Consider the following 18,664-nt stretch of genomic DNA (forward strand, 5'->3'; position numbering starts at 1 on the left):
GCTCGAGCGAAGGATGAACTAACTCGCTCGAGCGAAGAAAAGCTCGCTCGAGCCAAGAATGCACAGCTACAGGTCCAAATCAAACACTACCTCTCGCTCGAGCGAACAACTCCTCGCTCGAGCGAAGAACCAAAAACCTGGACAGCAACTCTTGGTTTCTAAACCCAACCAACCTGAAACAAACCTGCCTAACACATCCTATAATTCCAAATGAGAAAAAAAATAAGGGACAACAACAACAATTATACAATGACAGAATCTACGGAACCTAAGTCCGGATACAATAATCAAATGGGAAAAGACAGGGGTCGCTATATGAACAACTCCTTGTATCCACTAAATTTAAACATCGGAGCACCCACTGTGATGTGACATCGAGGTTTTACAGATTGTCTGCCCCTGAAGGTTCACTTGTACAGGTTCATTTTTTCATTGTGCTGTGATTGTTATGTTCTCCATGGCAAGGTTTTGATTCACTTATGACAAATATGTTTTAAAATGTGATGGAATTTGGAACTTAGGTGCGTGTAAATTTCACAAACTCAACTAGTTTGACTGTTTTTAGTTTTAATGAGAATGTAGATGCTTTCATAATCGTCTAGTTGTATTGGAAACTTCTACATGTACTTTTAATTGTGGTATATTTATGTAGGTATAATAGATTCTGTAGGCTGTGCAATGATTTTATTGAATTTTGTCTTTGCATTGAGTGACCAGATTCAAATATTATGCAGCTGGTGGGCAATGTGGCTGCTTTTATGCTATGTGGGCTGTTTTCTATTCTGAATTTACATGCTGGTCCACATTTTCACCTCCAAGTTTTCTATTGACGGGTTTTGAAATGTGAGTATGCTATCCGTGGTGAAATTGTTAACTTGGCCCAAGTAACATTGAGATTTCTGTGATGCTCTTCAATATGATTTTAATTGATAGATAGATAGATTGATAGCATTGCACCGGTAGAATGGTTACAAAAGAAAAAACCTGAATTCTGCCTTAAACTGAGAAAAAATGATTTTAATCAAGGAGAATGGAATGTGAGGTGAAAGGAAGAACAATGAATAAATCAGTTTAGTGGCTTTCCACACTACAACTTCATGCAGTTCTTTCATATTGAAAATGTCACGCCCCACCTTTTATTACTCGGAGTCATTACCAAATTCTTTAACTTAATTCAATTTCAGAGATAACATGCGGAAATAAACTCATACATTCAATCCGTAGAAGTGATTAACAATACTCTCATTCGTATGCAAGTAAATATTACATGAACTAACTTAATAAATTGCCCTTAGGCTTACATCATTAAAAGTACAAGAAGAAGGGTGTAACCCTTTACAACAATGGCATTCCGCCAACATAACTGAGGCCCTGTGGCCAACAAATAAGAAGATCCAAATCTTGTAGCACACCCTGCTAAACACCTGAAAAAGATTCAACAACGTGGGATGAACATATAGTCCAGTAGGGAACTCAACATGCTCCTTAACAATAACAACATTACAGATAGCTATGATCATGAACACCCATTCTTATACTAGAATAATAATGTGACAGTTTATACAAAATATATATATGAATATACATATGAACTTTTCTTGAAAACAATCATTTAATTCACCGCTATAAGCGATTTATCCTTCCTTTTTCCTTTCATTAACCCCCGTTCCCAATCTTTTATAACATAAACAACTATTTAGAAAAATAGATTCACTAAGCCCATTACTCTTCCATTTGCCACACATACAACAGATGTGCCTTTTCAAAACATATTTGGCATTTCAATGCAATTCCCATTATATCATAATTATCCATACACACCTCTATAAAAAAGATAACAACTCAACTACATACATAAAATCAATCAATGAGTCAACTCGTCCCTCCAACACTGTAACAAATACAATCCACAATGTTTCCAGATACACTGAAACAATAACAAAACAACAATGCACTACTAGCTATATGCGAAGTAAGCCAAAGGTATACTTCTCACAACAATCTACCAGTTTACCAGGCGCTAGCTGGAAGGGTATGGTACCTTAGATTATCAGCGCGTCAGTTCTCCAGGCGCTAGCTGGAAGGGTATGATACCTCTGATTATAAGCGCTGAACACATAAGTGTGTGGAGTTCATCACCTATCTTCTCACACACACTGGAGTACAACCCCTCTCTTCTCCTCAACCAGTATACAAATATAATGTAGTTCAGCATTTCATTACATATGATGTTCAATCAACAATGGTGTAATACATACACAACAATTCAACACAACCTTATCATCCTCCACCGATGACCAAAATATCCAGATGCATGCATATTATACATCTATTAACAGACCCAACTAACATGAGAGTACAAAACTCAGTAACAACATGAACATGGTAGTTAAAGCTATACCCCACACAAGTGTGTTCAACACTCAAGATACAACATTACAATTCTCTTATACTTGTTTCAAAATACCTTTCCCATTTCACAAAATGAATTCCACTTCCTTTGTTTTCACAAAAATCATTCCTATGGACAAAAGCCATACTTCATTTAAATTCACTACATTCTTTTCAAAGCCATTTCAAACTAATTATGCACATTAAGTCATAAACAATAATTTAGGGTCTTTCCTTCCTCTTTCTCAATATTGACCAAACAACAAACAACAATAACCACAATTAAGACTCAAAATACCTAAGTATTTGCCCAAAGATCTAAACCCCTCAATTAATCTATTAAATCGAATAAGAAAATTTAGGGTTTCCTCTCCTTTCAACAACCACATGCTAATTAACACCCCAATTAGCCCAAATCATAACTAATGATAATAAACCCAAATTCAATAACCAACCCAAGGTTCAGTCCCATGATTTTCACAAATCCAACATGATACAATTTTTATGCAATACAAAAACTACCACATGTCTATCTATAGACGAAGTATTGAAAAGAAACAAGGAGAATCCCTACCTTGAACGAAGAACACAAATGGAGAAGATGACCCAAAATCCAAGTGCTCCAAATCCACTATTTTTCAGATTAGAATGAAGCCCAAGCCGCCCTCTATCTTATTAACAAAGGACCTAGGATGGATTCATACTAGAAGTAGATGAAAACCTAGAGAGAAGATGAGTTTAGAGAGAGAGAAGTCGGACCTAGGGTTTGGAAACTAGAAGAGGATGAAAAGACTGATCAAAATCCCGTTGCTGCCTAATTAAACTGGACAGGCTCGCTCGAGCGAAGACTTGGTCGCTCGAGCGACCAGACACAGGAAAATCTCGCTCGATCGAAGAAACGCTCACTCGAGCGAAGAAACACAGCTCTCAGGTCTCTACTAGACGCAAACGCTCGCTCGAGCGAAGAAACCCTGGCTCGAGCCACCAGACACAAAACTCAACCCTCGCTCGAGCGACCAAACCAAATTCTGGACAGTAACCCCTGGTTTCAAAACCCAACCAAAACAAAACAAACCTGCCCAACACATCCGATAACTCAAAAGAGAAAATAAAGGATGACAACCACAATTATACATTGAGAGAACCCAAGGAACCTAAGCCCGGATACAACAACCAAAAGGAAAAAGACCGGGGTCGCTATAACCTCCCCCCCTTAAAGAATTTCGTCCCCGAAATTAAGGTACGCCAAAACACAAAGCCGACTGATCTCACAACCCCAACACCCAAATCCCAAAGGAAGAAATTAATCTCACAACACACCTTTAATCCACTCTTACCAGAGAAAAGACTAACCAAGGGAAACATTTCAAATGACAACACTTAGGTACAAAAACCTCAACAACTGAAACCTTTCCCGAAACAATGACCAACAACTGACTAGCACAACAAGCAAAGTCACTATTCAACAACATAATTCTCAACCATACGACCAAAGCAAATCTTTTGAGCAAATTATAGGAAAACACTTTCTTGTTCAAGAGACATTTCTCAATGTACACATTCCAAAATAAATCTTTCATTTTCCATGCGAAACTCAATAGTTTTGTAAATATATATATATATATATAATTTTTTTTTTTTCAACCACGGTGTTATCCAAAACACATAATCATCCACATTTTATCTGCCAAAAGATTCATTTGGAATTCCTCAAAACCTTTGAATTAAATCAATTTCTCAACAACGCCCTTAGATGGCCCAAACACTAGAAAAAAGTTTTGTTTTCCTATTCTTTCCAAAATAACATTATCAACAACCATCACACACACAGTGATGCCACAGCCAACACCGAACATAACATTTCTATAATGATAGTTAATAGAAATTACAACAATACTATCAACACATAAGGCATAAGAAATTCATGGTTTTGTAATTCTATTCCACCTCTTTTACTTATCCAATTAAATAACATACACCCGGCTCAGAACCTGGCCAAACAATTAAATGAAATAGTAACTCATTTAAAACATTTTTCACTTCATAATAGATAAGCATATGAGCTATATCAATCTTTCAATAGATACACATTTTGGCGTTGTATCATCGGAGTCCATCCCCTATCTCCTCCCAAACAATATACATACATATAATGTATATAAAAAAAAAATCCAATCATTCACAATGATAATTCAATACACATAATTGCTGTATTATAATAACCGTCATATTCAATGACTCAACTGGATGATTAATTTCAGTTTTCCCCTAATCAACACACAAAGTCTACAACAAACGAGGCTAATCTCATGGTGACCAATGTCAACCCAAAACCCGATACCAACGAGCTGACTAATCAACTCAATAAACTCCACACTCAGTAATCCATACATGATGTGCCACTCAAACCATACCCAATAATTGATAACCAATCACAATACAAACACTACCCCTACACAACCGATGGGGTCACCACGGACTCACTGAATAGCAAGGCCCAAAACACGAACCAACATACAAGTACCATTCCTTCTAACTTGAGACACAAATCCCACATAACCTTGCCAATACCACGCAATTCTCTACACCATCTCATCAATCTCATCCACTCACAGATTCCCATTCTCAACCAATAAACTCCAAAAGTGAACAAGGCCCATAGGCCGTCACAAGGCTAACTCAATATACAATACCAAGCAAGCAACAATACTAGGATCACTGTTCCCATCAACAACTTCTCAATATAAATACTAGAGGGTTCGAAATTCCATACATACTCCCCAATACACGAGGATTAAACAAACAATACTATGCATACAAATGCGATACATAATCATGATGCCTAAGCATCCAACAGTACACTGGTCCACAACAAAATCAATAACCAAGATACATCACCAGCCAACATACAAAAAGTCCCTCTCCAGGGTAACACTGTAGGGATAACTAATAAGTCGCCCCTCGCGAGGCTCCCGAAGCCTGGCCTGCCCGTTTCTGGTACCGAAACCGCCCCCGACTAGACGGGTATGACTGAGTCTGACTAGATTTTAAAACACTTGCAGAGTTCACACGCAAAGGGCAAAAACGTCTACCATGGCCCTGCTGGCCACAAACGAAACAACCACCAGACCCCCTACTCAGAGACTGGTATGAAACTTGCACCTCCCCGGAAACCCCAACAGAAGGATCCAAAACCCCCGGCGAAGAAAAGGAACCAGCTCCCGACTGAGCATGTTTCTGCCTCCACCCCTTACTGAGCCTAGAGCGGTTAGGAACCGTAGAACTTACCGAGATGGTCTCCTTCTCAACCCTATTATCACTTGCAACCATGGCCTCCACATGGGCCGCTGCCTCGACTAGATTATAGTAATCCTTCCACAAGGATCCAGCTACCTTTTCCCGAATATCGAAACACAACCGCCGTTCAAACTCAAAACAACGTCGCTCCTCTGTTGCCACCAACTCTGGAGCAAACCTCGACAAGCTAGCAAACCGTATCTCAAACTGCGCCACAGGAGTATCATCCTGATGCAACTCCAAAAACTGATCCCTCAACCTTTCCCGAGCAGAAGGAGGGAAATACTTGGCCCAAAAGGCCTCGGTAAAAGCAACCCACGTGCTACCTACATTATTCTTAGCATACTTCCACCAATAACTCGCATCACCCTTCAACTGAAAAGTCGCCAAAGAGACCCTCAACTCCTCATCTTCGACTCTGAGCATATCAAGAGTCTTGGTAATCTGTTCTAACCAACTCTTTGCCTCCAACGGTTTAGCCTCCCCCACAAACTCTGGTGGGCCGGAACGAAAAAACTCCTTAGTAAGTTTGAGAGCATGCCCGTTGCCGCCCTCAGTACGAGCTAGGGCATCTTGCACTGCTCTTGTAATCTCACGTGCGACATCCTCACCGACAGCCGATGCTGCAACGGCAGGTACTAAAGGAACTGCTGTGCCCTTACCGACACTCCTACTATTCAACCGTCCTCTACTCCCTCGTGTAGACATCCTATAAAGCACAAAGTAAATTACACTTAGCGCAAAACACTATAGCCTTCTCCGAGCCACACTCCACTACTGTTAAGTCACAAGACACACTTAGTCTCAAAATTTACATCTCTACTGCATATTATCAGCTAAACATGTAAACACATAATCGAATCAAGTCCACAAAGATAGCCACTCATCCCGAAACTCTCAAGGAATTCCTATCAGAAACCATGTTGATCAGGCGTGTTTCCAAAAGGACCTCAAAGCAAGTTCACCGACTATGAATACTATCCAGGAGACTGAATCCCATGCTCACATAAATGCAACACATAAGTCCTAACTTTCATGATATCTATATGCAACGTCCTCACAATACGTAGTAAACCCACTGTGGTAAAAACCATTTCCCACGAGCCCAAGTATTCAAACCCGGCTCGCTCTGATACCAAGTTGTCACGCCCCACCTTTTATTACTCGGAGTCATTACCAAATTCTTTAACTTAATTCAATTTCAGAGATAACATGCGGAAATAAACTCATACATTCAATCCGTAGAAGTGATTAACAATACTCTCATTCGTATGCAAGTAAATATTACATGAACTAACTTAATAAATTGCCCTTAGGATTACATCATTAAAAGTACAAGAAGAAGGGTGTAACCCTTTACAACAATGGCATTCCGCCAACATAACTGAGGCCTCGTGGCCAACAAATAAGAAGATCCAAATCTTGTAGCACACCCTGCTAAACACCTGAAAAAGATTCAACAACGTGGGATGAACATATAGTCCAGTAGGGAACTCAACATGCTCCTTAACAATAACAACATTACAGATAGCTATGATCATGAACACCCATTCTCATACTAGAATAATAATGTGACAGTTTATACAAAATATATATATGAATATACATATGAACTTTTCTTGAAAACAATCATTTAATTCACCGCTATAAGCGATTTATCCTTCCTTTTTCCTTTCATTAACCCCCGTTCCCAATCTTTTATAACATAAACAACTATTTAGAAAAATAGATTCACTAAGCCCATTACTCTTCCATTTGCCACACATACAACAGATGTGCCTTTTCAAAACATATTTGGCATTTCAATGCAATTCCCATTATATCATAATTATCCATACACACCTCTATAAAAAAGATAACAACTCAACTACATACATAAAATCAATCAATGAGTCAACTCGTCCCTCCAACACTGTAACAAATACAATCCACAATGTTTCCAGATACACTGAAACAATAACAAAACAACAATGCACTACTAGCTATATGCGAAGTAAGCCAATGGTACACTTCTCACAACAATCTACCAGTTTACCAGGCGCTAGCTGGAAGGGTATGGTACCTTAGATTATCAGCGCGTCAGTTCTCCAGGCGCTAGCTGGAAGTGTATGATACCTCTGATTATAAGCGCTGAACACATAAGTGTGTGGAGTTCATCACCTATCTTCTCACACACACTGGAGTACAACCCCTCTCTTCTCCTCAACCAGTATACAAATATAATGTAGTTCAGCATTTCAATACATATGATGTTCAATCAACAATGGTGTAATACATACACAACAATTCAACACAACCTTATCATCCTCCACCGATGACCAAAATATCCAGATGCATGCATATTATACATCTATTAACAGACCCAACTAACATGAGAGTACAAAACTCAGTAACAACATGAACATGGTAGTTAAAGCTATACCCCACACAAGTGTGTTCAACACTCAAGATACAACATTACAATTCTCTTATACTTGTTTCAAAATACCTTTCCCATTTCACAAAATGAATTCCACTTCCTTTGTTTTCACAAAAATCATTCCTATGGACAAAAGCCATACTTCATTTAAATTCACTACATTCTTTTCAAAGCCATTTCAAACTAATTATGCACATTAAGTCATAAACAATAATTTAGGGTCTTTCCTTCCTCTTTCTCAATATTGACCAAAAAGGCCCAATTAACATCAACAAACAACAATAACCACAATTAAGACTCAAAATACCTAAGTATTTGCCCAAAGATCTAAACCCCTCAATTAATCTATTAAATCGTATAAGAAAATTTAGGGTTTCCTCTCCTTTCAACAACCACATGCTAATTAACACCCCAATTAGCCCAAATCATAACTAATGATAATAAACCCAAATTCAATAACCAACCCAAGGTTCAGTCCCATGATTTTCACAAATCCAACATGATACAATTTTTATGCAATACAAAAACTACCACATGTCTATCTATAGACGAAGTATTGAAAAGAAACAAGGAGAATCCCTACCTTGAACGAAGAACACAAATGGAGAAGATGACCCAAAATCCAAGTGCTCCAAATCCACTATTTTTCAGATTAGAATGAAGCCCAAGCCGCCCTCTATCTTATTAACAAAGGACCTAGGATGGATTCATACTAGAAGTAGATGAAAACCTAGAGAGAAGATGAGTTTAGAGAGAGAGAAGTCGGACCTAGGGTTTGGAAACTAGAAGAGGATGAAAAGACTGATCAAAATCCCGTTGCTGCCTAATTAAACTGGACAGGCTCGCTCGAGCGAAGACTTGGTCGCTCGAGCGACCAGACACAGGAAAATCTCGCTCGATCGAAGAAACGCTCACTCGAGCGAAGAAACACAGCTCTCAGGTCTATACTAGACGCAAACGCTCGCTCGAGCGAAGAAACCCTGGCTCGAGCCACCAGACACAAAACTCAACCCTCGCTCGAGCGACCAAACCAAATTCTGGACAGTAACCCCTGGTTTCAAAACCCAACCAAAACAAAACAAACCTGCCCAACACATCCGATAACTCAAAAGAGAAAATAAAGGATGACAACCACAATTATACATTGAGAGAACCCAAGGAACCTAAGCCCGGATACAACAACCAAAAGGAAAAAGACCGGGGTCGCTATAGAAAACCATTGTAAAATTTTGGATTGTTCAACGCCTTATTTTGTATTTATTTATTAATTGTTTGACTTCTTACTCTATATTTATTTATTATTCTTTGGATCTTTGAATTTGTTTCCCATGTAAATAGAATTAGAATTTATCGTCCCATTGCCTTGATTTTTTTAATTTAAAATTCCATTCTGCATATCAGGTTATTTTTCATTTCTGGTAATAAAAGAATACTAAAGATGTGAGCTATAGAATTTCTCTATTTTGATAACCTTTTGTATCACTTGCCCATTATTGATGTATAGAAAATGAGAGAATTTTATAATAATCTAACCAATAATTACATGGATTACTTGACTTGCAGGAGGATGATATACTTCGTGAGCAAATTCATGGAACTGAAAGGTATATATTTTCTAATCAATTTTCATTTTTTGTCATATTGATGTGATTAGAGGTCAGTGTTGATGAATGAAATTGATGGTTTTTATTGGAATGCATGTTTGTAGTTCGCCTATCATTGCATCAAAATTCAAGGATAAAACAACCAGACAACGCCGAAGAATGTTTAAACATAGCTTTACCTATGGCCTGAATGCAAGTTATAAACTTAATATTCCTATATATGAAAGGTATATTATGTAAATATGGTTACATGAGTTTGTAGAGGCATGTGCTTGTATCATGGCTTATAAAAGGCATATTATGTAAATTTGGTTATATTATCTAGATTTTTTAAAAAACTTTGTTAGGTGCTTGTACTTGAAAGAATTGATGTACGATATTTATAATAAAAAATTATTTGCGACAACAAAAAATTCATTGCTAAAAAGCTATTATTATACTATTTATAAATGTCATTGAAAACTATTTGCGATGGTAAAAAAATGGTCGTTATTTTTTCTTTATTTTTTGCGACGGCAAAATAGCGGTCGTCATAAGTAGTTTAGGTGGTCGCAAATAATTTGCGACTGTTACTTTGCCGTCGCAAAAAGTATTTGCCACCCCCACATTCGCGTCCCCCATTTGCGGTCGCATGGGTGGTCGCAAAAGGTCTTTTGCGACTGATTTTTTATTATTTGCGACGGTTTATGACGGTCGCAAAAAATACTTTTTCTAGTAGTGATATTAAGTTCAAACACTCTGTAAATTTGTCTTAGCACCACTGGTACATAATTTTTCACTGCATCCAAAAGCTAAAAGCCAAGCAACCCTACATGGGACTTCCAAACCAAATGATCCTCTACTCATCCCTCCTCCTTAGTCAGCAACAATGGTGTATGATACTTCAAATTTGGTCAAAATTGCCACTAGTTTTGATTTTTGATGAAACTGGTTTTCACTGGACAAGTCCAATCAGTACACACACACACATATATATATATAGTCCAATCAGTACACACACACACACACACACACACACACACACATATATACACTGGAGTAATTAATTTATCTTTTCACCTCAAAAAGCAAATCCTTATAAATTAATTTAATTATGCTTTAAAGGTGAATGTAATGCATGTATGTAATGTTTTTACTCTTATTTTTGTGTAATTGTAATCAGGCCTGTGATAGACCAGAACTTGTTCTATACTGGAATGAAGTACACAACAGCTACTTTTGCCACTGCCATGTGTAACATTATTCCTGCCATGTTTTTGCTAATGGCTTGGATACTCAGGTAAATTACCTATGGATTTTTTTATCATGTGGAATTTTGTTATGCATTAAATAAGGTAAAATAATAATAATAATAATAATAATAATAATAATAATAATAATAATAATAATAATAATAATAATAATAATAATAATAATAATAATAATAGTCCACTATATATTTCACATATTTTTATGTATTTTTCATATATTTGTTTTATATATGTTAATATAATTTTTACACATATATGAACATTAATCACCATCCAATGGAGATGGTTAGCATTTCCTATTAAGTATTCTATTATGACAACCCAAGTTCACATATGCGCACGGAAATTTTTTTTTTTTAGAAATATAGGCAAACAAATTCAATATGTGATAGATTCATTAAGGGTGACCTAAATGAATGTCACTCAGAATGAATTTAGATCAAACAATTCTATATATATATTTTGTGAGTTGGAGGTCATAGTCCAAGAAGGAGAAATCTTCCTTGACTCTTAACAAGGCAATTAACAAGGCACAAAATTTTGATAAGCTCAATTAGATCCACTTGGTTTTTGAAAATTAATTTTTTTATGCTTCTTTTTTACCTTATATATGCGTAACTGTTTTAAATCACATATAGTAGGTTTAACATATATGACTCTTGGGACATGCACGAAGAAATGATAACGAACTCAGAAGAGTTTTACAAGACGGTATAGAGCTTTCATGCCCTCAGAATTGTAGGGGAATGATGTGTATAATTTTTGGTTATTTCTTCGTTATATTCATTTTTTTTAAGCTGGAGATGCTTGATAATGTTTCTTATAGTACTCATATAGATTATCTTGCCAGGTTTTGTAATGTCATGTAAGATGAGTGATTTTGGAATTGGTTGTTTTGTTTGGTTAATGCTAAAAAGTCTGCCACTTGACGCCAAAGAAATTCGAGGGTCCTATATATGGGCTCCTGCTGATAACGAATTGATTTTTCTCTATTTAATTATGCATTTTTCTTTCCTACAAGTATGACATAATTCTCTCTATTGCAGCTAAAACTACTCTATCAAATTGTGGCTATTGTTTCCGGTGCTTTGAATGATGCAGCTGCAAAGAAGTATGATTTGGAAGGATGGTCTCCTGCATCCAGCACTTACAGAGAACTTGTTTCCTGTTCAAATTGCACTGACTATTAGTCCAGGAGATTAGAGATTCGATATGGGTAGAAAAAGGGTAGACTAGTAGTTATATTTTTGGATGGGTGTGTATAGAAAATATTTAGTAGACTACTAGTTATATTTTTCGGTTGATGTACATGGATAAAAATTTTAAACATAATAACAAGTATTTGTTATGTCTTAAATTTTTATGTTAGATGAAATATGTAGTTTGGAATTATTTGTGGATGAAAACTTATAATAGTTGCTGATTTTAATTAAACAGGTTCAGAAATGGTTGATCTATGTATTTTGTTGAATGTTCATGATTCAATTTATTTGTTGGTTTGAATGATTTTTGCAAATTACAGATTATATTGAATAAATTGGATGGATTATTATAAATTACAGGTTTATTTTGTTGGATGTTGGAGACCAAATGTGACAATTGGCGACCAAACTAATTTTGGTCGCAGAATGTCACAATTGGCGACCAAAATTTTTAGTCGCGGAATGTGACAATTGGCGACCAAACTAATTTTGGTCGTGAAATGTCACAATTGGTGACCAAAAATTTTGGTCGCGAAATGTCACAATTGGCGACCAAATTAATTTTGGTCGCAGAATGTCACAATTGCGAAATGCCACAATTGGCGACCAAACTAATTTTGGTCGCAAAATGTCACAATTGGCGACCAAACTAATTTTGGTCGTGGAATGTGACAATTGGCGACTAAGAAATTTGGTCGGCAAAAGGCAACTTTTCGCGACCAAAATGTTTTAGCGACGAAATGAATTAGTCGCAGTAAATAAATATTTAGCGACCAAAAATTTAGTCGACAAATGTAACTTTTCCCGACCAATGAAAATTTTGGTCACGAATTACTTTTGCCGATCCTCAATTGGTGACCAAACTAGCGACAAAAAAAATTGGTCGCGGATAACTTTTGCCGACCAAAAATAGACTTTTAGCGACCAATTTTTTTGTTGCCAAAAGTGTTAATTCTTGTAGTGATAAATGAAAACATAAGATTCACTTTATATAAGTGAAACAATTCACTTTTTCCTTCTTTTTCTGATGTGGGATTGTAAAATAAAAGTTAAATGGAAGTTAGTTAATGGAAATTTTCTTAATTTTTTAACATTAAGAAAATTCAATAATTTATATAAATTGGAGTATAAGATTCACTTTATGTAAATGAAACAATTTACTGTTTCCTTTTTTCCCGATGTGAGATTGTAAAATAAAAGGTAAATAGAAGTTAGCCAATGAGAATTTCTTAATTATTTAAAATTAAGAAAATTTAATAATTTTAGAATAAGGTTTGAGAGCTTCTAGAAAGTTTCTCGCTCAAAACCCCTTTTATAAGATTCACTTTATATAAGTGAAACAAGTCACTTTTGTTTTTGCTTGATGTGGGATTGTAACACTTATATAAGTGAAACAACTCTTTTTTTTTTTTTCTCTCGATGTGAGATTGTAACACTTTATATCAGTGAAACAACTCATTTTTTCTTTCTTCTCTCAATATAAGATTGTTATTATTTTTAAGTTAAATATTATGAGAGTTTCAAAATTTCATACAAAATTATTTTTAAAATCAAAATGTCTATGTGAGATTAAAAAATAAGAGTTAAATAGAAGCTAGCCAATAGGAATTTTTCTAAATTGTTTAAAATAAAAAAAATAAAAAAAAATAAGTATGAGATATTGATCATAGGACTTCTCACTAAAAATCTCCTTTTACTTATATAAATTAGTTTATTTCAAATTTAATCAATATATTTTGATAAAATCGCCAAAATTGCGGTTAAACTAACAAATCAATCAAATCAAAAATGATTTAGCCTAATCGGCTAAGTCATAATTAATTAATTAAAACTTTTAAAATTTAAACTATATTGAATTGAAACATGCACAATACTACAATATTAAATGAGATGAGAATATAAGTGTCACGCCCCCAAACCGCCCCTAGTAGTTTGGTGCCGTGATGGCCAGTAACCCGAGGTTACCGAAGGCCGTCTTACAAAAATCACACACAATCAGAGTATAAAATATGGGGCTTACAAGTGCGGAAGCGATATATATATATATACAAAATCTAAATAGTCCATGAGAGCCGTGCATAAGTCCAATGGAATGTCATACATCAAACATCTTTACAAGTCTTACAATTTAGATACAACAAGAATGAGATACAAAACACATCCTGACCAAAAGGCTTCTCAAGCCGACATATGCCAAAACAAACAAAGAAAACATAAGCCGAGAAGCATAATCTTCAAGACGATGCAAGACGCAAATCCAAAACATGTCGGCAATCACGTCTAGGCCTCAATGCCTTCTTGTTCATCACCTACATATATATAGAGAGGGTGAGCTTGGATACTCAGTGAATGATATTAGAAATAAAGGTTTTGCATGATTGATATCCAAGATTTCTTTCAAAACAATACATAGCATACTTTACAATCAAGAGGGAAATCAAGTTCATTGCCGGCCTTTCAAGTTCTTTGGATGTTATTACATCTACTTAATACAAGAGGGTGATGACATTCCCAAGACAAGAGTGCAGTTGCATTATAGTCCCCTGCAACTAAGGACTTTCAAGACAAGCTGTGCTGCGAAAGTTTATAGTCCTCTAGCACTAAGGACTGTCAAGACAAGCTGTGCTGCGAAAGTTTAGAGTCCTCTAGCACTAAGGACTGTCAAGACAAGCTGTGCTGCGAAAGTTTAGAGTCCTCTAGCACTAAGGACTGTCAAGACAAGAGTGCAGTTGCATTATAGTCCCCTGCAACTAAGGACTTTCAAGACGAGTCATCAAAACAAGATAGCATTTGATATACAAAATAGGGATAGTCATTCATGCTAGATCAAGTACTTTTCAAAACAAGGCAAGACGAGATTTATGAAAGCAAGTGTAACATAGCTTTATTAAAAATACCACTCACATCGTTTCTTCACACGTCGGGGTCGAGACAAGCCCAAGTCCTACAACACATGGCAAAGCCTATTGAATGCGCTTTCAAACAAGTCTCTCATGTACACAAATGTTTTCGGAAAACATGCTGGGCACCAATCAGGTCTAGGCCGAGGTTCCACACCTCCTTGCCGAGGTGTGTTCCCGAGGGCCACATGCAAGGAAAAGAGGTCGGGAAACTCTGGGTTTCCCTCTGTTGATGAACATGAAGAACATGAGTGTGAAAACATGAAAAAAATACGAATATTTGATCATAATCTGCCATCACAAATCTGGGATTTTCGTGCTATGAGTTTGAAAACATGGACCTGGGTACCCGTACTTGAAATCCTTGCGGAAATAAACACAAAATCATGATTCTTTATGCAAGCTTTCGGATCAAACAAGACTTTTCTTGAAGAACACATGAATGTCATTTTCTCTTTCTAAAATCGAGCTTCAAAACGATGCATGGCTTACAAATCATTTTCAATCATGCAACGCAATAACATAAACATAAAGAACATCATGAGCAGATCAAGAATTTAACCTTAGAACGCGGATCTAACGGTTGGATCTCTAGGAATCAAGCTTGAAGATCTACTTCCTCACTCTAAAACTCTTTCTTCCTCCTAGAGCTTCTCTCTCTACAAGACAAGTTTATGATACTAAAATGATAGTTTTCTATACCCGGTTCTGGGGTTAACCCTCTGCTGAGGCACGTGGCGGCGACTGACTGGGTTCTACCTGAAAAGGTGACTGACAGACCAGACAAAGCATGGTGGAAGGGTGTTCAACAAGCAAGGCGGTATGGGCTCTCTGCCAGGGCAAAGACATCGGCTAACAACAAGGCGTATCTAACAAGCTACACAGAATGACACTCCGGCAAGGGGTGACATCGGCTAACAAAAGACTTCGGCAACTAAGGTGACAATGACCTCGGTTAGGAAGGACAACACTTGACTAAGTTGTGCCACATCTTGGCCTAGATGCGCCACACCTCGGCCTAGGTCATACCGCTCCAGGACGAGATCACTGGGGTGCAAGGTGACATCTCGGCTAACGTGGTCGAGGCAAGGACGGAGATCAACAAGGGGTTCCAAGATGCTGCTACTAGACTAAGGGTGACCTCGGCTTGGAATAACATCGGCTAGAGACAAGGCGCGACCTAAGTTTTTACATCAAGGAAGGAATGAGACAAGTACACTACACTTAGACAAATCACAAGGCTCCAAATCGAGGCACGGATCTCACTTGCTAAAGCAAAACAAGTCACAACATACACATGCAAGCTTAACAAGTCATAATCATACAAATGCTCGTGAACATGATTAAGATAAAAATGTGGGTTCTTACAATAAGATTCACTTTATATGAGTAAAAAAATTCATTTTTTTTCTTTTTTTTCCAGATGTGAGATTATCAAATAAAAGCAAGCCAATAGAGATTTTCTTAATTGTTTAAATTAAGAAAATCAAGAAAATTAATATAAGATATTGAAATTTTCACAAGGCTCCTCACTAAATGGGATGTGTGTATAAGATTTACTTTATATGAGTAAAACAATTCATTTTTTTCCTTCTTTTTTACCGATATGGGATTATCAAGTAAAAATATAAAATCGCTAAAATTGTGGTTAAATCAACGAATCAATCAAATCAAAAATGATTTAGCCTAATTGGCTAGGTCATAATTAATTAATTAAAACTTATAAAATATAAATTTTATTGAATTGAAACATGCACAACACTACAATATTAAATGGGATTGGAGAATAAGATTCACTTTATATGAGTAAAGCAACTCATTTTTTTCTTTATTTTCTTGATGTAGGATTATCACTCTCACATGGCTCCTCATTAAATGGGATGAGAGTATAAGATTTACTTTATATGAGTAAAACAACTTCTTTTTCTGATGTGGGATTTTCAAATAAAAGTTAACTAATGGAGATTTTTTTAATTATTTAAAATTAAGAAAATCAAAAAAATTAGAATGTGGATTTGGAGTTCGTAGAAGATTTCTCACTAAAAAGTTCATTTTTCTTATATAATATATAGATAGATAGATAGATGAGTGTAATGATTTTTTTAATTTATAATTATTTTTAATTTAAATTAATTATAAATTTATATTTATATTTTATAGTCATTAGATAGATAAATAAAAAATTGGAAAATTTACTTATAAATCCTATATTAAGGAATAATGATCCATCTAGTAATAAGGATTTTTTTATAGACCAAATAGTCCCATTGATTTTAGAAATGTAAATTTAATATATTATTTAAAAATTAGATTTACAGTTAAACCCTTATTTCTATTATGTTCTTCTTCTTCTTCTTCTTCTTCTTCTTCTTTTTTTTCTTTGCTAGAAAGGTAAGGTACACAATATATGACAATCAAATTTGGGATGAATTTTTATATAATTTTTTTTTATATATTTGGAAAACATTTCAAAAGGAATACAAAATGACTTAAAATATGGAGTTCTTCAAGCATTCCAAAAGGATGTGAGATTTTTCAAATATTTCAAAAGGGGTACAAAAACTACTTGATAAGTTTTGGCCAAATGTATAATTTCAAACTGTAATACTCCAATGTAACACTCAAACGTAACATTCCAATATAATACCCAAAAAAAAAAATATTAGTGTAATATCCTAATGTAACACATAAAAAAACTCCTTACTGTACTTTTTCTAAATGTAACACTCTAATATAACATTCTAAAAAAACTCCTTAGTATAACACTCTAATGTAACACACAAAAAAATTTCTTATTGTAACATTCTAATGTAACACATAAAAAACTTATTAGTGTATTTTTCCCAAACATAACACTTTAATATAACACTCCAAAAACACTCTTTAATGTAACTCTTTAATGTAACACACAAAAGCTCCTTAGTGTAACACACAAAAACTCCTTAGTGTAACACTCTAATGTAATACACAAAAAAACTTCCTAGTGCACTTTTTTCAAATGTAATACTCTAATATAATATTATAAAAAAACTCCTTAGTGTAACACTCTAATGTAATACACAAAAAAACTTCTTAGTGTACTTTTCCAAATATAACACTTTAATATAACACTCCAAAAAAATTTCTTAGTGTAACTCACAAAAAAACACTTTGGTGTACTTTTTCTAAACTTAACGCTCCAATGTAACGCACACAAAAAAAAAAAACTTCGTAGTGTACTTTTCCTAAACGTAATACTCTAATGTAACACTAAAAAAAAAGTGAGATTCTTCAAACCATTCCAAAAAAAGTACAAATATTCCTTAGTAAGTTTTGGGCAAATGTATAATTTCAAACTGTGAATATTACGTTTAAAAAAAGTACACTAAGAAGTTTTTTTAGTGTTTTTGTGTTATATTGGAGTGTTACACTTGGGATACACTGATTAGAGTGTTATGTTTGGAAAAAATACACTAAGAAATTTTATTTTTTTTTGCTGTTACATTGGAGCGTTACATTTGGGAAAATTACACAAATTTTTTTTTTTGAGTGTTACGTTATTACGTTTAGGAAAAGTACACCAATGAGTTTTTTAGTGTGTTATATTGAAGTGTTACGTTAT

At 35.4% G+C, this 18,664-nt stretch overlaps 1 long non-coding RNA gene across 1 annotated transcript; it reads left to right on the forward strand.

Moving 5' to 3' along the window:
• Nucleotides 1–429: 429 nt before the first annotated feature.
• On the forward strand, nt 430–12,422 carry LOC145823012 (uncharacterized). Its single transcript, XR_014365042.1, has 3 exons — nt 430–843; nt 10,874–10,990; nt 12,008–12,422. It is a non-coding gene; the product is annotated as an uncharacterized LOC145823012 (long non-coding RNA).
• The last annotated feature ends 6,242 nt before the right edge of the window (nt 12,423–18,664 follow it).

The sequence above is a fragment of the Camellia sinensis genome, chromosome 3 (assembly GCF_055761805.1).
Source record: "Camellia sinensis isolate YWXY chromosome 3, ASM5576180v1, whole genome shotgun sequence".
In the NCBI taxonomy this organism is placed as follows: domain Eukaryota; kingdom Viridiplantae; phylum Streptophyta; class Magnoliopsida; order Ericales; family Theaceae; genus Camellia; species Camellia sinensis.